Genomic DNA, 22,166 nt, shown 5'->3' with positions numbered 1-22,166 from the left:
CCGACGACACCATTGGAGCTCGGCTAATGCCAAAGCAAAAGATAATAGCGAGCAAGAAAAAGAGGGATGCCTTCATTCTTAGAGTTATAACCAGAAGCGGGAATGAAGACGAAGATAAGCGAAGGAACATACCCTCTATTTATCGACCATTTCGGTAGGAGTAATTATTTGGTTAGTGGTAGCTTTCCACTATCGACTAAGAAATTGAATCCTCTTCAATGCGATTGAATGCTCAGTGATTCACTTAATAGTGCATCCTGTGTATACTTGTATAAATCATAGCCACGATTCATTGTTACCAAGCCAATTAAATATATTGTTGTTCACCAATATTCTATTTAAATAAGAAAATAATGTCAATGATAACAAAATTTCTGTGTTTTAATAAATTTTGTATTTATATTATACAGTAGTTATTCCGGAATTTAAAGTAGGTTTGTTAAGAAGGATATTCGAAAGAAGTTCTGTATCAACGAGGCGTCAAATAGTCACACTTAATAAAAAATTCTTCCCACTCATCTATAGTGGAGCATTGTAATGGAGCATTTCTCCTAACTCCTATGAACTAATGTTTTTCGAAATTAAGTGGAGGTCATGGTCAATGTGTCTAAGTTCATTACCTACATTCAAATATCGCATCATGACACTTGTTTGAAGAGGGATCTCACAGGAATTCGAATTGAATTGAGCGACTTGAAAATTAGTTATAGGATGAACACCTGTTAAGCCAAATAGAAATTCACTGGTTCTTAGCTTTCTGCATTAGATGTCCGGAGATGACCAGTTTTAGAAGCTGATCGATCTAATACACCGAGGGAGACTAGCAAAGGCACAAGCATTTAGTAAAGTACATTGAATGAATGCTTGGAGGCCTCATTAGTAAAATGAATTAATGCACATGCGGTCCCTCAGCACTAATACTCTGTTTGGACAGTAGTAGGACCACTACCCAAATAATCCTCATAATAATCTCCCTGTGACCTCTAGTAGTGATTGATGGATCTTATTGCCTGACTCTGAAGGAAGTGTCAAATTGGCACGCATGTACATTAGATAATTAGAACGTAGGAAAAGTACTTTAAAATTGATAACTCAGATGTATGGAAAAATCTATTGTACATGTTTTCTTTTAAAGAAATTTCCATGGACGAAAAAACCTCATGTCTAAAGAAATTGTTTGTAGTTAAGTTTGTGCTGAACTAGTCTAAGACTTTAAATTACAGGAATTTATAGTTAGTATAGTTTTAAAAAAATAATTAGAAAATATTAATTTGATAAACTTATTAATTTGTTTTTTATTCAGATTTTGTTTAGATTTGGACAATATCTAATATATGGAATTGTGATCTTATCTGAAAGAGATAAGGAAGGTTGATTTGATAAACTTATTAATTTGTTTCTTATTCTATTTTAGTTTCATTCCAACTCTTTATTCTCTTTTCTATAAATAAGGTCTTAAGGGATGCTTCTTAGGTATAAATTGAATTATTGAATTAGTTAATCTTCTCTTCTTTCTTTCTCTCTCTATCTCTTAATCTCTCTTTGCCTTAGTTGTCTCTTTTGTCATTGGCTTCCATGCCGTGTCTCTCTTTGCCTCAGCAGTGTCTATCTCCCGTGCCATTTTATCTTTGCTCCTTTTATTGCTAGCTAATCATAGTTGTGAGTCATCCTGATACATTTAGTTAGGGTCTTTTATTATTGCATTAGTTATTTATTTTCATTAAAATAAAATTCCTGTAGGTCGCGTTCGAATGCGGAAGGGGTCGCGTTCAAACGCCCTTGCGAACGCCTGCATTAGGTTTGCAAAAACGGAGAACGCAAAATGTGCGTTCGAACGCGGTCGGACATGTTTGAACGCCATGTTTGAATGCCTGCATCACATTCGCACATATAGAGAATGCCTTTTTGTACGTTGGAACATGATCGGTGGAAATCTTCTAGAATTAGGGTGAATAATTGTATTTTGGCTTGTTGGCTAGCCTCTATAAAGATGTGGATGGTAGCCAAATTCATTATGCTATTGGATTATTGATTTCTTGCCTCATATCTTCTCTCTATTCTTTCTACCCTCATCTCTCTTCTCCCTCTTCACCAACCTACCACCTCTACCGTTGGTAAGGTCTCTCCTAATTTCTAATCTCCCTTGTCTGTCGAGTCCTCCCTCTTATTTGAGATCTCGACCACTTTTTTCCCTTCATCTTTATCCTTAACAACATTCACCATTGACCCTCATCTCCATTATCATCCATAACCCTAACATCCAATCCACCCGTCACCACCACCATTCTCTGCAATATATCATACTTTCAGCCCAGTCGTAGTTCGAATGTGCGAAGGGCGTAAATACAACAAACGTAGATCAGGGAGTTACGGATCAATTCCACTTGGTTTCATAATTTTTTAACTACGGGAGAATATTTGGTGAATATGTTTCCTTGGTTGTGCGGACTACTTCTTGCAATAAATCCAGATCTTGAAGGAATCATTCCGTAGCCATATCATTGGTATCAGAGCCTATCAATTTTTTACAGTAGAACTTATCATTGGTATCAGAGCCAGGCAAGCCTCATACCTCCATTAATGGTTGAAACAATAAAAATGACGTCGACCAGGAGACCAATGGAGAGCACACCGACAAGGAAAGACTCAACCCACGATACCCTAACTGTGAGGTCGATTCCTTTGGAGCGACCACGGTCGGACCGAGTCAACCAATGTCCATGGGTGTGAATATAGGCTTGACAGATGAACTTAAGGGCATGTTCCAAACATTGCTGCATGGAATTGATGCAATGCAGAACAATCATAATGCTTTAAAGGAGTATGTCATGAACCGATTGGCTTCGTCATCTCCTTGACGATGATCGGTGCCTCAAGAAGGACCAGCGGTGGGAACACACCGAACCGATATGATACACTTAGTTAGGATTTTTTCTTATTACATTAGGTGTTTATTTTCATTAAAATAAAATTTTTGTCGGTCACGTTTGAACGTAGGTGGAGTCGCGTTCGAACGCTTGTGAACGCCCGCGTTTGTGAACACCTGCGTTTGTGAACGCGTTTGTGAATGCCTGCATTCGAACGACTTGTGAACACTTGTGGCCCAAACGTACATTGATGAGTACATTTATTTCAGGGCTACGAGAAAAGATACAAGCGGATGTTCGTGCTCTATGTCCTACTACTATTGAGGAGGCTTTTGAGAAGGCCATGTGGATGGAACAAAAGCATAGGGCTCTAAAGATGGCAGCGAAAACCAATTGGGGCAACTAAGATGGGTGATTTGCACCTAGAACATCAATTGGAAATTCTACGATTTCAAAAACAGCGGCTACGACTACTAGACCACGACCATATTTGAGACCTTCCGACATTAGAGGAGGCACAAGACCCTCCTGTTCAAACTCTCACACCTACCCAGTTGGAGGAGCCAAGAGCGAAGGGCCTTTGCATTCGATGTGATGAGCGTTTCAGCCCCGGTCATCGGTGTTCTAAACCGATCGGGAGCGTGATGCTTACCAATGGTCCTGAGGAGGATGATGAGGTAGTTGATGATGGAGAGTGTCCAGAGGAGACCCATGAGGAAACTGTGGAGGAGGGCGTGGAGGAGGATATCAAGCTGAAATATCGATGCATGCATACTCGAGTACTTCGGCGCCGAGGACGTTACGAGTAGACGGACTCGTTAGAAATCATTCTGTGCACATCCTCATCAAATTGAGGAGTACACACAACTTTCTAGACGAGAGGCTAGTGAGGAGATTGGGTTTGGATGCTGAACCGACTATGGGGTTTGACGTTGCTATTGGAGACGGCACAAAGCTTAGGGCGGAGAGCTTATGTCACCGAGTCGGTATACGGGTGCAAGGACATGACATCATTATGGACTTGTATCTGTTGGCACTACGAGGAGCGGACATTGTCCTTGGTGCTCAGTGGTTACAAAGTTTGGGACCTATCACATTTGATTTTCGAAGCATGTGGATGAAATATAAACAAGGAAACAAAGATGTGCGGCTTGATGGTGTTCGGACTTTGCCGATTCCTACGATGCAGCCTATGGTGGGGCTGCTTGGTGCATATGATTTGGCCTATCTTCTTCAGTTAGGACCAACAGGAGATGAGCCTCAAACGAGTTCAGGTACTATCATTGAATTGTCTAATCTATTAGATAACTTTTCTGGACTGTTTGAGAAGTCACAGGAGTTGCCACCGAGAAGAGCGGCGGACCATCGCATAGAGATTATACCCGGGGCTGCATCGACGAACGTGAGGGTCATATCAATATCCATATGTGCAAAAAGAAGTTATCTCAAAGATGGTAGCTGAGATGTTGGAGCAAGGCCTTATACAACCAAGTCATAGCTCATACTCATCCCACGTGCTTTTGGTGCAAAAAAAAGATGGGACATGGCATTTTTGTGTCAACTATTGAGCATTAAACGCTATTACCATCAAGGATCGGTATCATTGAATTGTCTAATCCATTAGATAACTTTTCTGGACTATTTGAGGAGTCGCAGGAGTTGCCACCGACGAGAGCGGCGGACCATCGCATAGAGATTGTACCCGGGGCTGCACCGATGAACGTGAGGGTCATATCGGTATCCATATGTGCAAAAAGAAGTTATCTCAAAGATGGTAGCTGAGATGTTGGAGCAAGGCCTCATACTCATCCCCTGTGCTTTTGGTGCCAAAAAAAGATGGGACATGGCATTTTTGTGTCAACTATTGAGCACTAAACGCTATTACCGTCAAGGACCAGTATCCTATTCCGATTATCGAGGAGTTGCTGGACGAGCTTGCAAGGGCGACTATATTTAATAAGCTTGACTTGAGGGCCGGTTATCATTAAATTAGAGTTCACACGGTGGATGTGCACAAAACTGCATTTCGAACTCCGGACGGGCATTATGAGTTCCGAGTGATGCCTGTTGGTCTCACCAATGCTCTAGCTACCTTTCAAGGCCTCATGAATAAAATATTTCGGCCTCTCTTACGAAGGTATGTCTTGGTATTTTATGACGATATTTTGGTGTATAGCAGGACTGAATTGGAGCATTGGCGGCATTTAGAGAATGTGCTAAATTTGTTAGAACAAAGCCAATTGAAGATCAAGAAGTCCAAGTGCCTATGGGGAGTACCGAAGGTGGAGTATTTAGGCCACATCATTTCAGCGGATGGTGTAGCGGCGGATCCTCAAAAGGTTACATGTATGACTGCTTGGCCTATTCCTGCTACTACCACTGGATTGAGAGGATTTTTTGGGGCTGACTGGTTATTATCGTCGATTCATCGCCGGATATGGCAAGATCGCTACTCCTCTCACTTCTTTGTTAAAGAATGACTCTTTTAGATGGATGGATAAAACCATTTTAGCCGTTGAAAAATTGAAAATAGCAATGATGACGGCACTCGTTCTAGCGCTACCGGATTTCACTAAAGAATTCATTATTGAGTGTGATGCATCGGGTGTTGGCATAGGAGCAATACTAATGCAAGAAGGACATCCTATTGCCAATCTTAGCAAGGCTTTATCCAAAAATATCAGCAATTATCGACTTATGAGAGAGAGATGTCGGCAATTCTACATGAGGTGTCAAAGTGGAAGTCTTATTTGATCGGTAGACGATTCATTATCCGAACCGATCAAAGGAGCCTTCCATACTTTAAGGGACAGCGCATAGACACTCTAACATAGCAGTGATGAGTCACGGAAAATAGAGCAGCGGATGCACTATCGCACCAACCTAATACCGCTGAGCTTGCAGCCTATTCATCTCCTACCTTTTCCTTCCTTAATAAGCTGAGGTATGCATGTATATCTGACCCATATATTTTGAGATTGTTGTAGGAGGTGATGGATGATCCGAAGTGCCATCCCGAGTTATCGAATCGAGGCGGTTTCCTGTTGGACCACGGATGCATTCAGGTGTTGGAGCGTATTGGATCGATTGCATATCGTTTGGAACTGCCAGAGAGGTCGAGAGTTCACCCTGTCTTTTATGTTTCATTATTGAGAGACCGCATTGGAGATCATGAGATTGTTGGATTGGTTCTACTGGAGCCATTGGAGGAGATAGAGATCGTAGAGCCAGTTTAAATACTTGCTAGACGCAGATGACGATATGGTACCAAACTGGAGATGGAGATTCTAGTTAAGTGGCTTGGCAAGCCATATGATGAGGCGACATGGGAGTTGGAGACTGATAACTTGGAGCCTAATTGATAGTCTCTGATACCAATTTGATAAGATCTGGAACCAAAGATAGGCTACGCTAAGATTCCTTCAAGATCTGAATTTATTACAAAAATCAGTCCGCGTAATCGAGGAAAAATATATTCTTCAGATATTCTCCGGTAGTCAAAAAATTATGAAACTAATTGGATTGAATCTGTAACTTCCTAATCTACAACTTTTGTATTTATGCACTTCACATGTTCGAACTGTAGAAGGGAAGAAAACATGGAATAACGTGGGTGATGGTGGTGGTCATGGGTGGAATGGATGTTAGGGTTATGGATGGGTATGGAGATGAGGGTGGATTGTGGAAGTGATTAAGGAAAGTAGACGAAGGGAATGAAGTGGTCGAGATCCCAAAATAGAGGGCTGATTCGACAGACGAGGGAGATTAGAAGCAATGAAAATCCTTGCCAACGGTAGAGGTGGAAGGATGGTGAAAAGGGAGGAGGGAGGAGTCTAGAGGGAAGATAGGAGGCAAGAAATCAAGAATCCAATTCCAATTTGAAGTTGGTTGCCATCCACATATTTATAGAGGCTAGCCAACAAGTCCTAAAACAATATGAAATCCTAATTCTAGAGGATTCCTGTTGATCGCGTTCGAATGCGCTCGATTGTGGTCGAACGCACTCAAACGCCCCTTCTCTGGGATTTGCGAACGCAACATAGGCGTTCACAAGTTGTTCAAACGCGGGCGTTCACAAACGTGTTCACGAGGCGTTTAGAAACGCAGGCGTTCACAAGGCATTCACAAGGCGTTCGCAAGTGTTCACAAGGCATTCGCAAGCGTTCGAACGCGACTCCACCTGCGTTTGAACGCGACTCTACCTGCATTCGAACGCGACCTACATGATTTTATTTTAATGTAAATAAACACCTAATGCAATAAGAAAAGATCATAACTAAGTGTATCAGCTCACCACGCTTCCCCCACCTTGACCTCAAGGTGAAAAGTCTGGGAAATGCTCCAAGATATCAGTCTCCAACTCCCATGTCGCCTCATCAGATGGCTTGCCAAGCCACTCAACTAGAATCTCCATCTCCAATCTAGTACCATGTCTATCGTCAGCGTCTAGCAAGCACTCGAACTGGCTCTATGCACTCTTGACCCCTCTGGCAGCTCCAAATGATATGCAACCAGACCAATACTCTCCAACACCTTAAACAGACCAAAGTAGCGATGTGCTAACTTGCTCAATCTGTGGATGGTAGGCTGAACTGAAGTTTAATCGAGTCCCCTACAATATGAAAAACTCAGTCCAAAAATCGCTCATAAATACAGGATCACAATCCTAGACAATCGTGTGTGGCATGCCATGTAATCAAGCAATATCTCTAACAAAAATTTCAGCCACCGTCTTAGCTGTAAATGGTGTGACAATACCGAAAAGTGTGCATAGTTGCTCAATCTATCAACCACCATAAAGATAACAGAATAACCACGTACAAGCGGAAGACCCTCTATGAAGTCTATAGAAATATCCTCCCAAACACGATCCAGTATAAGTAAAGGCTATAGTAATCCGGCCGATTTCAAAGTGGTTGGTTTAGCCCTTTGACAGACTTCGCAAGCACGGACAAAACTCCTCAAATCCTGTCTCAATCCGGGCCACGTGCAACTCTGTGATATCCTCCTATAAGTCCTCAAGACGCCCTCATGACCATCCTCTGGAGTTTAGTGAAAGTGCTCCAACAATTTCTGCCGCAACCCGTCATTTGCGGGCACTTGAATGCATCCGTGGTCCAGCAGCAAATTGCCTCGATTCTCCAACTCAGGATGGCGCTCCGGATCATCCATCACCTCCTGCAACAATCTCAAAATATCTGGGTCGGATGTACATGCATACCTTAGCTCATCAAGGAAGGGAAAGGTAGGAGATGAATATGCTGCAAGCTCGGCGGTATCGGGTTGGTGCGATAGTGCATCTGCCGCTCTATTTTCCATTCCTTTCTTGTATTGAATTTCATAATCATACCCCAGCAATTTTGTGACCCATCACTGCTGTGCCGGAGTGTGTATGCGCTGTCCCATAAAGTATGGAAGGCTCCTTTGATCGGTTCGGATAATGAATCGTCTACCGATCAAATAAGGCCTCCACCTTGACACCGCATGCAACATTGCCAACATCTCTCTCTCATAAGTCGATAATTGCTGATATTTTTGCGATAAAGCCTTGCTAAGATAGGTAATAGGATGTCCTTCTTGCATTAGTATTGCTCCTATGCCAACACCCGATGCATCACACTGAACAATGAATTCTTTGGTGAAGTCCGATCGTCATTGCTGTTTTCAATTTTTCAAAGGCTAAAGTGGCTTCATCCGTCCATCTAAAAGAGTCCTTCTTCAACAAAAAAGTGAGAGGAGCAGCAATCTTGCCATATCAGGCGATGAATCGACGATAATAACTAGTCAGCCCCAAAAATCTTCTCAATCTGGTGGTAGTAGTAGGAATAGGCCAAGCAGTCATATATGCAACCTTTCGAGGATCCGCCGCTGCACCATCCACTGAAATGATGTGGCCTAAATACTCCACCTTCGGTACTCCCCATAGGCACTTGGACTTCTTGATCTTCAATTGGCTTTGTTCTAACAAATTTAGCACATTCTCTAAATGCCGCCAATGCTCCAAGCCACACATTTTGGTTTCCTTGTTTATATTTCATCCATATGCTTCGAAAATCAAATGTGATGGGTCCGAAACTTTGTATCCACTGAGCACCAAAGACAATGTCCGCTCGTCATAGCGCCAACGGATACAAGTCCACAATGATGTCGTGTCCTTGCACCCGTATACCGACTCAGCGACATAAGCTCTCCGCCTTACGTTTCGTGCCGTCAACAATAGCAACGTGAAACACCGTAGTCAGTTCAGCATCCAAATCCAATCTCCTCACTAGCCTCTCGTCTAGAAAGTTGTGTGTACTCCCCGAATCGATGAGGATGCGCACACAATGCTTTCTAACGAGTCCGTCTACTCGTAACGTCCTCGGCGCGGAAGTACCCGAATATGCATGCATCGATATTTAAACTTGGATATTGTCCTCCACGCCCTCCTCCACAGTCTCCTCACGGGTCTACTCTGGACACTCTCTATCATCAACTACCTCATTATCCTCCTCAGGACCATCGATAAGCATCACACTCCCGATCAGTTTAGAACACCGATGACCGGGAGTGAAACGCTCATCACATCGAAAGCAAAGGCCCTTCGCTCTTCGCTCCTCCACCTGGGCAGGTGTGAGAGTTCGAACGGGGGGTCTTGTGCCTCCTCTAATGTTGGAAGAAGGTCTCAAATATGGTCATGGTCTAGTAGTCGCAGCCGCTATTTTTTGGAACCGCAAAATTTCCAATCGACGTTCTAGGTTCAAACCGCCCATCTTAGTTGCCCCAATTAGGGCCCTATGTTTTTGTTCCATCCTCACGGCCTTCTCAAAGGCCTCCTCAAAAATAGTAGGACATAGAGCATGAACATCCGCTTTTATCTCCTCTCGCATCCCTGAAATAAATGTACTCATCAATGTACGTTCGGGCCACGGTGGCTCACAACGACTACTTACTCTTTCAAACTTAGCTTGGTACTCCAATACGGTAATCCTTTGAACCATCTTGCTTAATGTGGCAGCAAAATTTTCATATGCCACTGTCCCAAATCTGCGTATAATCCTCCTACAAAAATCAGCCCATCTAGTAAATGCACCACCACGAATAACAGACCTATACCAATATAATGCGGTTCCTTGGAGGTGGAAGCTTGCCATGTGGACTTTTGCATCTTCCGCTGTACCTTGACAATCAAAATATTGTTCAACTTGAAACACCCAATCCGTTGGATCACCACCTTAGAATTTTGGAAAGTCCAAGCGTGCAATTCTCCCCCGAATAGCATTGTCGGGTTCGCAAAGGATTCTTGGTTCAGGTCTAAACCTTTGTGCATGTTGATCACCTTCTCTAAATCCTCCAGCACGTACATCACTATCTCCATAGGGATCAACCTCATCCTCATTGTGCCAATCCTCCTCATAGACGAAGCGCACTAGTGCTGCACGCCTCTCGAGTTCCACCACCGCCAATCTTCTGTTTTGTAACGGATGTGGGGGATGATGTGAACGCATAGGTAGGAGAGGATCATTGACACTCATATGATGCACCTGCACCTGTGGGGTATCGGTTTTATGGAGTCCCACCGTTGGTCCTTCCTGAAACTCCGTTCGTCGTCGAGGAGATGACGAACCCAATCGATTCACGACATATTCCTTGAATTCATTGTGATCCTTTTGTATGTTGTCAACTCTATGTAACAATGTTTGGAACATGCCCCTTAGTTCATCCATATTTGAACCCATGGAAGTTAGTTGACTCGGTCATGCCGTGGTCGCTCCAAAGGAATCGACCTGACGGTTAGGATCATCGTGCATTGAGTCCTCCTTTATCGGTCTCCTTATTGATGTTATCTTCCTTGTTCCAACCATTAATGGAGGTCTGAGGTTTGCCTGCTCTGATACCAATTTGATAAGATCTGGAACCAAAGATTGGCTACGCTAAGATTCCTTCAAGATCTGAATTTATTATAGAAATCAGTCCGCGCAATCGCGGAAACATATTCGTCATATATTCTGTGATAGTCTGAAAATTACGAAACCAATTAGGTTGGATCTGTAACTTTCTAATCTACAACTTTCATATTTATGCCCTTCACAGATTTGAATTGTAATAGGGACGAAAACACGGAATAACGTGGGTGATGGTGGTGGTGATGGGTGGAGTGGATGTTAGGGTTATGGATGGGTTTGGAGATTAGGATAGATTGTGGAAGTGATTAAGGAAAGTAGACGAAGAGAACGAAGTGGTCGACATCCCAAAGAAGAGGGGTGACTCGTCAGACGAGGGAGATTAGAAGCGAGGAGAAACCTTGCCAAAGGTAGAGATGGAAGGATGGTGAAGAGGGAGGAGGGAGGGGTCTATAGAGAAGATAGAAGGCAAGAAATCAAGAATCCAATTCCAATTTCAAGTTGGTTGCCATCCACATATTTATAGAGGCTAGCGAACAAGTCCTAAAACAATATGAAATCCTAATTCTAGAGGATTCCCGTCGATCGCGTTCGAACGCACTCAAAAGCCCTTTCTCTGGATTTGCGAACACGACACAGGCGTTCACAAGTCATTTGAACATGGGCATTCACAAGGTGTTCACAAGCGTTCATAAGGCGTTCACAAGCGTTTGAACGCAACTCCACCTGCGTTCGAACGCGACTCTACCTGCGTTCGAACGCGACCTACTGGAATTTTATTTTAATGAAAATAAACACCTAATACAATAAGAAAAGAACCTAACTATGTGTATCACGATACCCCACAGATCCAAGTGCGACATGTTAGTGTCAATGATCCTCTTTTACCTATGCCTACACATCATCCCCCACCTTTGTTACGAAACCTAAAGTCGACGGTGGTGGAACCTGAGAAGCGAGCGGCATTAGTGCGCTTCATCGAAGAGGAGGATTGGCACTTTGAGGACGAGGTTGATCCCTTCGGAGATGGTGATGGACGTGCTCAAGGATTTAGAGAAGGAGATCAACATGCACAAAGGTTTAGACCTAAATCAAACATCTTTTGCGAACCAGACAATGCTATTCGGAGGAGAACCGCACCCTTGGACTTTCTAAAATTTCAAGGCGGTGATCCAATAGATTAGGTGTTTCAAGTTGAATAATACTTTAATTGTCAAGGGACAGCGGAGGATGCAAAGGTCCAGATGGCAAGTTTTCATTTCCAAGGAACGACATTGCATTGGTATAGATCGATTATTCGTGGTGGAGGATTTACTGATTGGACTGACTTTTGTAGGAGGATTACACGTAGTTTTGGGACAGCAGCATATGAAGATTTTGCTGCCACATTAAGCAAGATGGTTCAGAGGACAATCGTATTGGAGTACCAAGCTGAATTTGAAAGAGTTAATAGTCGTTGTGAGCCACTTTGGCCCGAACTGACATTGTTGAGCTAATTTCATGGCTGTGGGATGAGATATAGGCGGATGTTCACGCTCTTTGTCCTACCATTCTCGAAGAGGCCTTTGAGAAGGCCGTAAGGATGGAGCAAAAAAACATAAGGCTCTTTAGATGGCAGCAAAAACAAGATAGGGCAATCGAGATGGGCGGTTTGTGCCTAGAATGTCGGCTGAAAATTCTGCAGGTTCAAAGTCAGTGGTTGCGAGTACTAGACCGCAACCACCTTTGAGACCTTCTTCTAATGTTAGAGGAGGCACAAGAGCCCCCATTCGAACTCTCACGGCTGCCCAGGTGGAGAAGCAAAGAGCAAAGGGCCTTTGATTTCGATGTGATGAACATTTCACCCCCGATCATCGGTGTTCCAAACTGATCGGGAGTGTGATGCTCATCAACAGTCTCGAGGAGGATGATGAGGTTGTTGGTGATGGAGAGTGTTCAAAGGAGGTCCATGAGGAGGCCATTGAGGAGGGCACAGAGGAAGATATCCAAACTGAAATATCGATGCATACATATTTGGGTACTTTCGGGCCGAGGATGTTACGGGTAGACGAACTCGTTAGAAAGCATTGTGTGCACATCCTCAACAATTCAGGGAGTACAAACAACTTTCTAGATGAGAGGTTAGTGAGGAAATTGGGTTTAGATACTAAATCGACTACGGGGTTTAACGTTATTATTGGAGACGACACGAAGCTTAAGGCAGAGAGCTTATATCACCGAGTCAGTATATGGGTGTAAGGACACAACATCATTGTGGACTTATATCCATTGGCACTGTGAGGAGCGGACATTCTCCTAGGCACACAAAGGTTACAAATCTTGGGACCCATCACCTTTGATTTCCGGAGCATGTGGATGAAATTTAAGTAAGGAAATAAAGATGTGCGGCTTGATGACGTTTGATCTCCACCGATTCCTGCGATGCAGCCGGTGGTGGGGCAGCCATGTGCGAGTGATTTGGCCTATCTTCTTTAGTTAGGACTAGACGGAGATGAGTCCAAATACTACCATCGAGTCCAAATACTACCATCGAGCCTCAAATGGGGCAACCATGTGCAGCCATATTTTGGTATTCTTTGACGACATTTTGGTGTATACGAGGACTAAATTGGTGCATTGGCAGCATTTGAAGGATGTGCGGAACTTGTTGAAGCAAAACTAGCCAAAGATCAAGAAATCCAAGTGTCTATAGGAAGTACCACAAATGGAATATTCAGGCCACATCATCTCAGCGGAAGGTGTAGAGGCGGATCCACGAAAGGTAGCATATATGACCGCTAGGCCTATTCCTACTACCACCACAGGATTGCGAGAATTTTTCAGATTACAGAGGACTCGGTTGTATTTATGACTGACTTTTGGATGGAATTTTTCAGATTACAGAGGACTCGATTGATCTTCATTTCAGCCTACCATCCATGGACGGACGGCTAAACCGAGGTGGTCAATCGAGGCATTCAGCAGTACTTGATGTCTTTGTTGGAGAGATGCCGAGATGATGGTTGGACTTCTTACCGTGGGTAGAGTGATCTTACAACACCGCCTACCATAGTAGCATTGGCATGACTCCATTTGAGGTGATGTATGGATGTTTGGCTTCGATATTACGCGCTTATGATCCAGTGGCATCTGCAGATCGGTCAAAGGTGGACATAGCTTTGATGGATAGAGACGCCACATTAAGGAGGTTGCATGCCCATCTAAAACTTGCTCGAAATTGCATGAAGCAAGTTTATGATTGGAGTCATATGGAGCAGGAGTTCGACATTGACAGTTGGGTGTTTGTGAGAGTGCAACTGTATCGACAGGTGACCTTGCGTCTGATGCGAAACTAGAAGTTAGCACATCGCTACTTCGGTCCATTTTGGGTGTTAGAGCGTATTGGTCCGGTTGCATATTGTTTGGAGCTGTCGGAGGGGTCGAGAGTACATCTTGTCTTCCATATTTCATTGTTGAGGGAGCGGATTGGAGATCGTGAGGTTGTTGGATCAGTTCTACCGGAGCTATTGGGGGAGATACAGACCATAGAGCCAGTTTGTGTACTTAATAGGCGCCAACAACGACATGGTACCAGATTAGAGATGGAGATTCTAGTCGAGTGGCTTGGCAAGCCATCCGATGAGGCGACATGGGAGTTAGAGACTGATATTTTGGAGCGTTTTCCTGACTTTTCACCTTGAGGACAAGGTGGGGGAAGCGTGGTGGGCTGATACATTTAGTTAGGATCTTTTCTTATTGCATTATTTATTTATTTTCATTAAAATAAAATTCCTATAGGTCGTGTTCGAACGCGGAAGTGGTCACGTTCGAATGCCCATGTGAACGCTAGCATTAGGTTCCCAAAAACAAAGAACGCAAAATTTGCATTCGAAAGCGGTCGAGCATGTTCGAACGCCTGCATCGCGTTCGCACATACAAAGAATGCCTTTTATGCATTCGAACGCAATCGACGGGAATCTTTTAGAATTAGGATTAATAATTGTATTTTGACTTATTGGCTAGCCTCTATAAAGGTGCAGATGGCAGCCAAATTCATTATGTTATTGGATTATTGATTTCTTGCCTCCTATCTTCTCTTTATTCTCTCTACCCTCATCTCCTCCTCCCCTCTTCACCAACCTTCCACCTCTACCATTGGCAAGGTCTCTCCTAACTTCTAATCTCCCTCGTCTGTCGAGTCCTCCCTCTTCTTTGGGATCTCGACCACTTCTTCCCTTTCATATTTATCCTTAACAACATCCACTATCCACCCTCATCTCCATTATCATCCATAACCCTAACATCCACTACACTCGTCACCATCACCATCATGCACAATATATCATGTTTTTGACCCAGTTTCTGTTCGAATATGTGAAGGGTGGAAATACACAAAATGTAGATCAGGGATTTGCGGAATGATTCCACTTGGTTTCGTAATTTTCTAACTATGGGAGCATATTTGGTAAATATTTTCCCTTGGTTGCACGATTGCTTCCTACAGTAAATTCAGATCTAGAAGGAATATTTCTATAGCCGTATCACATCCATCTACATCTGCAAGCCACCATCACCGTCTATTGTCGAGCTACCTACATCAACTACTTACCTCCACCTTTTCATCACCACCATTCCATTATTAGGCTCCATTTATGGTCACACCAAAAGCATAGCCTCAGCCATTATCCGCATTAGCTCTAACCATTTATCTATCTTATCCAATCCTAGATCTTATCACCATCTAGCTAAGCCCTTCCATAGCCCTACCTGGGTCTAACCACCACAACTCGACCTCCTCCAATCTCTAGGAGCACCAGCTAAACTCTTGTATGCAATTGCAAGCCAGATAAGCCAATCTAGCACCTTAGACCAGCATCAATGCACGCAGTTGTTACCCTAGGTGTCCCAACAATAGCAACTAGGCACTTTTTATCGTTTTAGGCCAATTCATTTTTATCGTCGAGTCACATTAATTTGGTACCATTGTTGATTGGATCGCATCAATTTGAATATAAATGATTAGATCACATCAATTTGGTATTAGAGCTAACATTCCTTAGCAAGCCAACACTAGAGCCATGTCTTTGAGGAGGAATCGACGGAGATCGAACGTCATCAAGCCGAACATCTTTATTTTCTTAAATTTCATCCACATGCTCCGGAAATCAAAAGTGATGGGTCCCAAGATTTGTAACCTTTGTGTGGCTAGGACAATGTCTGCTCCTCGCAGTGACAATGGATATAAGTCCACAATGATATTGTGTCCTTGCACCCATATACCGACCCGGTGATATAAGCTCTCCGCCTTAAGCTTCATGTCATCTCCAATAGCAACGTCAAACCCCGTGGTTGGATTAGTATCTAAACCCAATCTCCTCACTAACCTGTCATCTAGAAAGTTGTGTGTACTCCCCGAATAGATGAGGATGTGCACACAATGCTTTCTAATGAGTCCATCTACTCGTAACGTCCTCGGCCCGAAAGTACCCGAATATGCATGCATCGATATTTCAGCTTGGATATCTTCCTCCACGCCCTCCTCAATGGTCTCCTCATGGACCTCCTCTAGACACTCTCCATCATCAACAACCTCATCATCCTCCTCAAGATCATCGATAAGCATCACACTCCCTATCGGTTTAGAACACCGATGACCGAGAGTGAAACGCTCATCATATCGGAAGCAAAGGCCCTTCGTTCTTCGCACCTCCACCTAGGAAGGTGTGAGAGTCCGAACAAAGGGTCTTGTGCCTCCTCTAACATCGGAAGAAGGTCTCAAATGTGGTCGTGGTCTAGTACTCGCAACTGCTATTTTGAAACCGCAGAATTTCCAGCCGGCGTTCTAGGTGCAAACCGCCCATCTCGGTTGCCCCAATTTGTTTTCGCTGGCATCTTTAGAAACCTATGCTTTTGTTCCATCCTCACGGCCTTCTCAAAGGCCTCCTCAAGAGTAGTAGGACATAGAGCATGAACATTCACTTGTATCTCATCCCACAGCCCTTAAATAAATGTACTCATCAATGTTCGTTCGTGGCAAGGTGGCTCACAACGACTATTAACTCTCTCAAACTTAGTTTGGTACTCCAATACAGTTGTCCTTTTAACTATCTTGCTTAATGTGGCAGCAAAATCTTCATATGCCGTAGTCCCAAATCTACGTGTAATCCTCCTATAAAAATCAGCCCATCTAGTAAATCCACCACCACGAAGAATCGATCTATACCAATGCAATGTCGTTCCTTGGAGGTGAAATCTTGCCATCTAGACTTTTTAATCTTCCGCTGTACCTTGACAATCAAAATATTGTTCAACTTGAAACACCCAATCCGTTGGATCACCGCCTTAGAATTTTGGAAAGTCCAAGTGTGCGATTCTCCCCCGAATAGCATTGTCATGTTCGCAAAGGATTCTTGGTTCAGGTCTAAACCTTTGTGCATGTTGATCACCTTCTCTAAATCCTCGAGTATGTATATCACTATCTCCATAGGGATCAACCTCATCCTCATTGTGCCAATCCTCCTCATCGACGAAGTGCACTGGTGCTGCACACCTCTCGGGTTCCACCACCGCCAATCTTGGGTTTTGTAACGGAGGTGGGGGATGATGTGAACGCATAGGTAGGAGAGGATCATTGACACTCATATGATGCACCTGTACCTGTGGGGTATCAGTTTTATGGAGTCCCACCGTTGGTCCTCCTGAAACTCCGTTCGTTGTCAAGGAGATGATGAACCCAATCGAAATATTGTTCAACTTGAAACACCCAATCCGTTGGATCACTGCCTTGGAATTTTGGAAAGTTCAAGTGTGCGGTTCTCCCCTGAATAGCATTGTCGGATTCATAAAAGATCCTTGGTTCCGGTCTGAACCATTTTGCAAGTTGATCACCTTCTCTAAATCCTCGAGCATGTCCATCATCATCTCCATAGGGATCACCCTTATCCTCATACTACCAATCCTCCTCATCGATGAAGTGCGTCGATGCCGCACGCCTCTCGGGTTCCACCACTACCGGTCTTGGGTTTTGCAATAGAGGTGGGGAATGATGTGTGGGCATAGGTAAGAGAGGAGCATTGACACTCACATGACGCTACTTGGACCTATGGGGTATCAGTTCGATGGGTTCCCATCGCTGGTCCTTCTTCGAACTCCGATCGCCTTCGAGGAGATAATGAATCAAATCGGTTTTTGACATATTCCTTGAAATCATTGTGATCCTTTTGAATTGAGTCAACTCTATGCATCAATGTATGGAACATTTCCCTAAGTTCATCCTATTTGCACTCATGGACATTGGTTGACTCGGTCCTATCATGGTCGCTCCAAAGGAATCGACCTCACGATTAGGGTCATCCTGGATTGAGTCCTCCTTTGTCGGTGTGCTCTCTATAGGTCTCCTTGTTGATGTCATCTTCCTTATTTCAATCATTAATGAAGGTCTGAGGTTCGCCTGCTCTGATATCAGTTGATATGCTCTGATATCAATTGATAGGCTCTGATACCAGATGATAAGCTCTGATACTACTTGTTAAGTTCTGATACCAAAGATAGCCTGCGCAATGATTCCTTCAAGATTTGAATGTATTACAAGAATCAGTCTGAATGACCGTGGGAAAATATTCATCAAATATTCTTCGGTAGTGAGAAAATTATGAAACTAATTGGGTTAGATCCATAACTTCCTGATCTACAACTTTCATATTTATACCCTTCGCAGATTCGAATGGTAGAAGGGATGAAAACATAGAATATCGTGGGTGATGGTGGTGGTGATGGGTGAAGTGGATGTTAGGGTTATGAATAGGTATGGAGATGAAGGTGGATGGTGGATGTGATTAAGGGATATAGATGAAGAAACGAAGTGGTTGACATTCCAAAGAAGAGGGGTGGCTCGACTGTAACAACCCAATCAAAAAAAAAAAAATTATGGGCACGACGCGACCGGCCACACTATGACCGGCCTCGTGCCCATGCCAGCTGCTCATGCAGCTTGGTGGGGCATCATGCACCTGCGGCCAGCTGGCCGCGATGGGCCCCGACGGGCCCTGGCGCCGCCACTACTCCTCCTCCGCCGCCTTCTCTCTCTCTCTCTCTCTCTCTCTCTCGGCCACCCTCTCACTCTACTCTCTCTCTCTATACCGACACCTTCCCTAGAGCCGCCGCCACCGCCAGTGAGACCTCTCACCCCCCCTCTCTCTCTCTCTCTTTCTTGCCCGAGGTTGGGCTCATCGGAGCCGAGCCGCCGGCGAGAGGTCGGCTGCTGGCTGGCCAGCAGTGGCCGGCTGCTGGCTGGCCAGCAGTGGCCGGTGCCTTCCCCGCCGGCCCGGGTCCGCAACCTCCTCCCTCACCTCCTCTCTTTCTTCTCTTCCTCTTCTCTTCTTCTTCTTCTTCTTCTTTTTTTCTTTCTTTCTTTCTTTCTTTTTCTCTTTCTTCCTCAGCTCCTTCTCTTTCTTTCTGCACAGTGTTGGGCTCGGCCCAGCACTGTAGCAAGTAGATTTAATTAGTTTATTTATGTTATTTATTTAGGTATTTTTCTTCTTAATTAATGCAAATAGATTATTTAGACATTAACTATTTTAATAATATTATATATCCTTCAATATAATTTTATTAATGATAATTTTTATAATTAATGATTAATTAGGTATAAATATAGGTAATACTTATATTTATTTATTTATTTACATATCTATTAGATTAATAGATAGATTTGTAAATTATAATTATTAGATTTATATTCTAATACCCCCATCATATATATTTTAAGTATTTCTATTAATTTTATGATTATTCTGAAACAAATAAAATACTAAGTCTATTTAGTTATTTAGTTATTATTTTATCGAGTAAAGACTGCGTTGTCCCTAATTAATCAAGATAGTGTATGAATTATAAAATTAATTAAAATTAGACCTTGTCTATACTTATTTAGCCTTTTATTTTATTTATTTTATTTTATAATTATATATTCAGAAATACTCTCATATAAAAGGAAACATGCCTCTTCTCCTTATGTTATAACTAACATTTTATAATAATAAAGAATTACAATATTTGAATTGTATCTATATTATAGACCTAGTTATGTAATCAAAAATAAAGAAAAGTGATTCTAAACCTAATAAACCTTTATATTTTAACTGAATTAATTCTAATTAGATAAACGCCTAACATCATACTACTTAAATATTTCAGATCCCGAACCCCCTTATTTGATACCTCGTGGACCTTGCTAGCGATGAGTGTCACTCGGTTACCTGACGGACGTGAGAGATGCATGGTTTGTATCTTCTGATCAGACGGTGAGTAGTCTTATCCCCTAGGCGCCTTTCTCAAATTAGGATATATTATATCTTATATACACGCATGTTTTGGCCTCCAACAAGATTATATAATTTTATCTAGAGATGATTATAGTCGAGCATATTTTATCATGCATTCGATTATGCTGATTTGGGATATGAGTACATTGGTGATATATATATAGATGATTAGAAATGATTCTACTGTTATGATTGTTTACCGAGTTGATATGTAGCATGAGTATGCATGTGATAGATTAGCATGAGTATGCATGTGTTGACGATACAGTTGGAGACTACATTGCATCATTTTCTCTTGATTCCTATACCACCTAAATTCATGTTATGCATTGAATTGTTATCGTACTGGATATATGCATTTGATTTGTCATTTAGAAGGAAAGCATGAAATGTGATTGATAGAATAGTTGATAGAAAGTGTGACGATACCTGAGTGGGCGCGAGGGTTAGGGCGTGCTTGGATATGATTGATCGCTCGACATAGTCGCGATCCTGTTAGCCTTACGTCTGAGGTCGTTAGTCTGTGTGCGCAGCAGACATTCGGACACATGTCATTCACCAGGGCATATGTGGCAAGTTATCCTCACAAGGTTTCTATCAACTATGTGGGTGCCCGGTCTGGATGGATGTTGATACCCTAGCGGGTGGCGGGGTATGGTTATATTAGAGATACTCTTGCAGGTGGCGGAGTATGCTCTGAGCCTTTGGACATGATGTTGAGACCGGGTACCAGGTATTGACTGTGCACAGTGGTCTAGTATGATGATATTATACCGAGATGTGGATGATGATTATGATGTTGAGAAATGCATATCATTTCATTATCATTTGATTACCTAATTATCGAGTAGTCAATATTCATCATATATGATTGCATTTGATATCATAACGTGGTCATGGTCGGCATGCATCATGTGTCATATTTGAGAGAGAGTTATGATGATAGTATGATACGGAGATTTGTTTACTCATAGTCGAGGATTATATACTTGTATCAGTTATGACATGTTATCTACTTTTCATTTATATATTATTGAGGATACATTCATATACTCATTCATGATATGATACTCTTTCTGATTCATATTATCCAGTACATGATTTACTCTCTGTTTGACATCACTGATTCGGGGTAAGGTCTATTCACTGAGCCTTTTGCTCATGACTCTCTTTATTTCTTTTCTAACCCCTCAGATTTGTGGTACGTGATAGCAACCTGAGATATCTTCAGAAGATATTTTAGAGTGATGATGAGGTGAGCTATTGATGCGAGACGGTATAGAAGATAGTTTAACTAGACATTGAGTTGTATCGTTGTTTGTTATATTTGTACCTTATTGTATCAGATGATGATTTGTATAGTATATGTCAGATTTTATAGCACTCGTGTATCAGTTGTTTAGTTATATCTTGATGGTTTGTTGTGGCCTGTGTGGGCCCTGCCAGATTATGTAGTGGTCTAGTGTATATTAGTATCTGTGCGTGACGGGCTCTGCCCGACCTGTCGCGTACGCCGCGCATGCCGTGTGGGCGCGTGGGCGTGCACGTGCCGTGCCGGGCGAGGGCGTTACATCGACAATCGAGGGGGATTAGAAGTTAGGAGAAGCCTTGCCAACGGTAGAGGTGGAAGGTTAGTGAAGAAGGAGGAGGGAGAAGTCTAGAGAGAAGATAAGAGGCAAGAAATCAATAATCCAATTGCATAGTGATGTTGGCTGTCATCCACATATTTATAGAGGCTAATTCTAGAACTTTCCTGTCGATCGCGTTCGAACGCGCCCGATCACGTTCGAACGCACCAAAACACGTTTTTTGTATGTGCGAACGCGATGCAGGTGTTCAATCGCAGGCGTTCGAACTCGCCCAATCACATTCGAACGCACAATCTGCGTTCTCTGTATTTGCGAACTTGATGCAGGCGTTCGCAAGGGCGTTCGAACACAACCCTCCTGCATTCAAACGCGACCTACAAGAATTTTATTTTAATAAAAATAAATACCTAATGCAATAAGAAAATATCCTAACTAAGTGTACCAATTTATTTAAATTATTATGAGATTAGGGAAGGAATCTTGATTCAGGTTAAATTTATTATCTTACTTTTCCTTTAATCATAG

The sequence above is a fragment of the Typha latifolia genome, chromosome 2 (genome assembly GCF_019914945.1).
Source record: "Typha latifolia isolate L0001 chromosome 2, TyphaL0001v2, whole genome shotgun sequence".
Lineage (NCBI taxonomy): Eukaryota > Viridiplantae > Streptophyta > Magnoliopsida > Poales > Typhaceae > Typha > Typha latifolia.
This window is presented reverse-complemented; position numbering follows the sequence as displayed.